We start from the raw sequence: 6,354 nt of genomic DNA, 5'->3' as shown, positions 1-6,354 counted from the left end.
GCACTCCAGGGAGCCCCGCAATGGGGCAGACTGGAAGGGACCATAGGGGTTCGTCTGGTCCAGCCTTCCTGCTCCAGGAGGGTCATTGCAGAGTACATGGCACAGAATCGGGAACGGTTTGGGTGGGAAGGACCTCAAAGCCCCTCCGGTGCCAGCCTTGCCCTGGCAGGGACACCTCCCACTGCCCCAGGCTGCTCCCAGCCCCAATGTCCAGCCTGGCCTGGGACACTGCCAGGGATCCAGGGGCAGCCCCAGCTGCTCTGGGCACCTTGTGCCAGGGCCTGCCCATCCTCATGGGGAGAAATTTTTTCCCAGTATCTCATCTAACCCTGCTCTTTCAAACTGAACCCATCCCCCCTTGTCCTCTTACAACGAGGCGTAAAGGGTTCAAATTCAAAGGATTTGAATGGATTGTCCAGGACTGCCTCCAGACAGTTCTGGAGTATCTCCAGCAATAAAAACTCCACACCTTCTCTGGGCAATCTGTTCCAGTGCTTGGTCACTGCACAATGAAGAAGTTCTTCCTCATGTTCAGGTGGAACTTCCTGGGCATCCGTTTGTGCCTGTCACCTCTTGTCCTATTGCTCAGCACCACCGAGCAGAGTCCAGCTCCCTCTTCTTGGCATCCCGTTAGATATTTATTTATTTGGCCTTCTGGGAAGAAGGAGGGAGGATGAAGGAGGAAGGAGGGAAGCTGAGGAGGCCACCAGGGTGATCAGAAGGATAGAACACCTCTTGTACAATGACAAGCTGAGAGAATTGGGATTGTTCAGCCTGGAGATGAGGAGCTCTGGGGTGACCTAATTGTGGCCCTTTCCAGTACCTGAGGGAAGACTACAAGGAAGATGGAGAGAGACTCTTTTACAAGGGCCTGGAGGGACAGGACACAGGGAATGGCTTCCCAGTGCCAGAGGGCAGGGCTGGGATATTGGGAAGGAATTGTTCCCTGGGAGGGTGGGCAGGCCCTGGCACAGGGTGCCCAGAGCAGCTGGGGCTGCCCCTGGATCCCTGGCAGTGTCCCAGGCCAGGCTGGATGGGGCTTGGAGCACCCTGGTCTAGTGAAGGTGTCCTTGCCCATGGCAGGGGTGGGACTGGATGGTCTTTAAGGTCCCCTACAAACCATTCTGGGATTCTGTAATTTTGTTCACAGCGTGCACAGGGTGACCCATCTGTTTCCAAATTTTGTGGAGCTTCTTTCTGCCACACTTGAGGGAGTGTCCATCCATCCACACTGGCTGGTGCGGTCCCTGAGCTCCTGTGGGTGGCAACCAGAGAACAAAAGAGGGCGACATTGGCTTGTGAAACAGCCCAGCCCTGCTCAGCACCAGCTGCTGCACCGATGGCTTTGGAGGGACCTGGTACCTGGGGGATTTAACTGCACATGGGTGTGACATGCCTGTAGTGGCACTGCCAGCATTGCTTTTGCAGAGCAGATGGCAGCCGTGCAGATGCTTTCGGATGTGCAAAGATACAAAGCTTTTCTGGAAATCTCATCTTGGGGCCCCTGTATTTTGTGTATGTTGTCATATAAGGCACAAATATCCCAGTAGAGAGGGGCACTTCCCTCTCTATACCACAGAGGCAACTCTCCTGATAATCTGAAACAATTCTCTAGGGCAGAGCTGCCAACTGTGCCCATGTCCCAAATACTTTGAGGTGGAGGATTCCTCTGGTAATCGAAGCTGCCTGAGTAATCTTTCCTAAGGGCTGAAGAGGAGGAGAGTGGTCAGAGCTGTGACTGAGTCGTGTCCTGCTTTCACAGAGCTCAAAGGGAGCAGAGATCCCACAGCCTTGAGAAGATCTGGACAAGTTATGCCATGGGGATCCATCCCCATTTTTCGCAGTGCTGGTCAGGTATCTGGCAGAGAGGACAAGTCCCTGCAGTTTATCATTAGCCAGAAAAGGTAAGGTCGACTCCTTCTGTGTCCCATCTGGTAAGAGAAGAGCTTGGCCTCTGCTCTTGGAGCAAGGAACATCTGGAACAAACTGGAAAAAGGGAAAAAGTGAGAATCTAGACTAAATTCATGAGCACAAATCCCCATTGTAGCATGATGCCTCTGGAGGTACAAAAATACGGTACTAAACCCTGCTGAGACAGGGGAGGATGATTTTACTGCTGGAGGAGCCATCAGTCCCTCACCACCAGACTTGCTTCCATGTTTGTCCCATGTGGGTGGGAACCACCGCACGATTTTAAGGTAATCAGTTGCCTCGTGTCAACATCACATCCTTGTCATCTGACAAGAGCCAGTACAGGCATGCAGGAGGCTTTTAACTAATCTGTTGGTTTCTAGAGATTTTTAGGTCTTCTCCAAGGAGAAAGACCTTAGATACCTAGCTTTACCTTCCTCTGTCCTAAGGCTTCCTTGCTGCTCAGGTGAACCCTGCTGGCTGTGGAGCCCAGGGTGGAGTTGAAGTCCTGGGTGTCACCTTTGTGCCCTAGGGAAGGGCCCAGGCAGTGTTTGAATGGAGCAGGGAGCGTTGCCAGCAGCAGGGACAAGCTCTCCAGGGAGATTTCAGGCTTTGGGAGTAACGGCAAAAGGACAGCTGGAGAGACTCCAGCTACAGAATCCAGACTTGACACCTCCCATGGCTCTGGGGTCAACGGAGTCTCCTCTGTGACCAGCTCAGAGCCCAAATTATCCACAATGGCTGTGCCCTCTGTAACAAGAAAGTGTTGGAAACCTCCCCTGGCTGCTGGCAGTCAGCGCAGAGAGACTTGCCAAAAAGAGATTATTAATAATAATAATAGTGACTCCTTTGCCTTTCACCCACTCCTTCCATCTCAGGATCTGAAGAAATGTAGCCACAATAATGCAGTGAAAATCCCTCCCCCCAGCAGGGTTGGATGCTGAGGCCAAGGAGGATTAAATTACCTTTCCATAGCCACTCATCACCCATCATCTCCTTCAATGCTCCACCAAGTGTACAGACACAGCCCCTTCTCCTGTGCCCCGCTGAGGGATGGCACTGCTGAGACACGACGAGTTCACACTGTGCCTCTCTGCCATGTGATGCAAAGCAAAAATTCAACCCAAGATTAAGGGGAGTGTGGAAATAGAGAGAATTTAAGCTGTGCTGAGTGCATAGCGTGTCCCACGCCAGAGTGACCCAAAGAGAGTTGCAGAGACCCAGCAGCCTCCCTGTGCTCCTGTTGCTGGGGTGCTGAAGGAGAGGCCAGGTAGGAGCAGAGAGCAAGGAGGGCAATGCCAGTCCCCTCCTGTGGTGTGTCCTGGGCTTCTTGCAGCTCCTCGCTGGCTAAGGGGATAGCTGGAATCTACAGTGTGGATGTCAACCATGTCCCCAGGGCTGTGGGGGAAGGTGGAGTTAGTCAGTGGGGAGATAGCACAGAGTCATGGAATGGCTGGGGTTGGAAGGGACCTTAAAGACCATCTCATTCCACCCCCGGCCATGGGCAGGGACACCTTCCACTCTCCCAGGTTGCTCCAAGCCCCGCCCAACCTGACCTTGAACCCTTCCAGGGATGGGACAGCCTCAGTTTCTCTGGGCACCACCACCCTCACAGGGAAGAATTTCTCACAATATCCCATCTATCCCTGCCCTCTGGCAGTGGGAAGCCATTCCCTGTGTCCTGTCCCTCCAGGCTCTTGTAAAAGAATCTCTCTCCACCTTTCCTGTCAGCTCCTTCAGATACTGCAAGGCCACGATTAGGTCATTCTGAAGCTTCTTTTCTCCAGGCTGAACAATGCCAATTCTCTCAGCAAATATGTTTGAGGAAGGGCAGCCCAAAATACAGCAACCTCAATTATTCTGTGATTTTGTGCTGAGGGAAATGCAGCATTTTGGCTTTTTGTTTTTAATTCCAGCTCTTTCTTCTCTTCTTCTCCAAATCTTAAGTTTTCTGCCCAGCAGATGCTCCGGATCCTGAACTATCCCGAAATGCCAATGTACTCACCATCTACAGCCATGTCCTTCAGTACCTCTTGGAGATTCTGTTCTGGAAAGTGGATTTCCCTTGAGAGTGTTGGGACTTCACCACTCCAACATTGACCTGCTTCCCTGAAATGAATGGGGAGATGTGCTTCATTGCAGAAAATTCCCTAGGGACCTAGAAAACCCAGTTCTGGGTTGTGAATCAGACGAAACACACCTTAAATCATCTTCTGTCTGCATCGGAAGTGCTTTGCTCATTGTTTGGGTTTATTAGCAGAAAACAGTTTACAAAAGGAGTTGATGGCATCCAAGGAAAGAGAGCACTTCAGCGCTTCCAGGAATTAAAGTAGGAGTGAAAAGAATCGTGGACTTCAGTGTTGCTGTAGGAGCTGTGTTTGTGGGATGGGTTTCAGGGTGTCCCCACTCCCTGGAAACCTCCGTGGGGGAAATGTCCCTGTCCGATGCGGGAGATGATCATTAAGCAGCCCAGAAGGTGGAAAGCTTGGGCCGAGCACGTACAGACACCACCATCTAGTGGTGCCGGGCTCCAACAGCCTCCGTGCAGCCCGGAATTGGCACGTTCCGCAGGGTTGGAGCTACTACCGCTCCCAAATGGCTTCTCCCAGGGAGCTGAGAGCAACCACAAAGTCCACGCCCTGCCCCAGGAGGGACCTCCGGCTGCTCACTCTCCTCTACTCCGGCCGGCACAGCGACACTGCCTTGATTTCGGGGAGAAGAAACTACTCCAGACTCCCAACAGCTGCTCCTTGTGGTCATGGGCTTGATCCTGCAAATAGCCATGTCCCCTGGCACCTAGGGGCAGCGAACTGGGATAAACTGGGGTCTCGTCTCATCCCACAGCTCCCTGGGAAATGGAAGTCTCATGCCTAAAAGGTGTATGTGGAATCGTTGGGGTTTCTCCAGTAGAAGCAGCCCCAGGCAGCCTGGGGGCCTCATCCTGCTTCTTCATGTTGCAGCCAGGCTCTGCCTTTGCCTTTCTCTTTCCCTCTTCCTCAGCTCACCGGCAGACAAAATGCTCCTCTGGGGCCAAACCCAGCTGGGCCCACCTCAGCCCAAGCCCAGATCCTGCCTGGGTGCTGCAATCACCCACTGAGCCCTGCCTGGCACGGCTGGGGACACCGAGCACTGCCCCAGGTGCCCGAATACATTGTGGGCTGGGGGCACCTGGTACCCCGGGATGTGTAGGGGGTGTCAGAGACCCAAGAAAACAGGATGTGGGGTGCTGGGGTTCACTCCACTTGCAAAGGAGTGAGGTGCTGCCAGTACCATAGTCTGCAGTGGGCTTTGGCCCACCCTGTGCCCCCCCCCAACTTGTTATTGACCCTGAAGAGGGAACCAGAAACAGAGCAGAGACCCCCGTGGGAGGCCCACAGCCCTGCTTGCCCCAGTTCTGCCATCCTTCAACCCATCTCATCTCAAACCAGCTTCCCTAGTTGTGCTGGGGTGTCAGGGGCTGCCCTCAGGGCAGAAGTCTGGGCACAGGCTGTGGACACTCGCACTGTTAGTAGTCTTGAGGTTTCTTTTTTTATTATTATTTTTATTTTTGTGATGTGAATCACTGACACTCTGGTGCTACCCATCCATCCCCGGCCCCCCTCCAGGGCTCAGCCCCAGATCCCACCCAGCACCAACCCCTGCCCCTGCTCCCACTCTGCAGGGACAGGCCAGCCAGGGAACAGGGACATAGGGCCACCACCAGCTCAGTCAACAGCTGCTGGGGCCATTGGGGCCAACCCCACGCTGGGAACAAGGTCACTGCTGCTTTTGGGGCAATGGAGGGGAATTGAGCCGTTGTGCTCTGGCAGGGCAGGGACCAGGCAGCAGCACTGTTACAGCCCAGTACTGCCCCTAGGACAGCTCTTTGTTTTCCTCCACGGGTGACACACAGCCCAGGCAGCAGGACATAGCCTGAGCCCTGCCTGCTCTTTGGGAACCCCAAGCTACACAGAAGCCCAGGGGTGGTGCAGTTACACAGTCCAAAAAACAGAGGAAGGGGAGAGGGGTGGCCAGGCTCAAGGGATATCGGGTGTCATGACCCTCCCGAAGCAGCTGCTTGCACAACCATGTGTGCTGTGGCATGGGGACAGTGGAGGTGGACAGGAGGAACTCAGCACCAATACAGGGGCTGAGCCAGGCTGCAGCTGGGACCAGCACAGCTGATGCTACACAGAGTTGGCAGGTGGTATAAAGTGAATGCACTGGAGGGAGTGAGGGAGGGCACTGCCATGTGGGGCACAGCTTTTTACCACCCCGGGTCACAGTAGCACCAGTGACATATGGCTGCAAGAAGAAAGGAGCTGCTGGGCTGCTCGAGCAGTGTCCTGAACCCCCAAAGCCAGCGATGTTTCCTGCCTGCTGGCAGCTGCCCTGTCCCCAAGGAGAAGGTCCCTGTGCCCAGAGGGACCGAGGCCAGTGCAGAAGGAGACTCCAAGTGGGCAG

Source organism: Corvus hawaiiensis, chromosome 1 (genome assembly GCF_020740725.1).
Source record: "Corvus hawaiiensis isolate bCorHaw1 chromosome 1, bCorHaw1.pri.cur, whole genome shotgun sequence".
Classification (NCBI taxonomy): domain Eukaryota; kingdom Metazoa; phylum Chordata; class Aves; order Passeriformes; family Corvidae; genus Corvus; species Corvus hawaiiensis.
The sequence above is the reverse complement of the archived record's forward strand: the minus strand, read 5'-3'. Positions refer to the sequence as shown.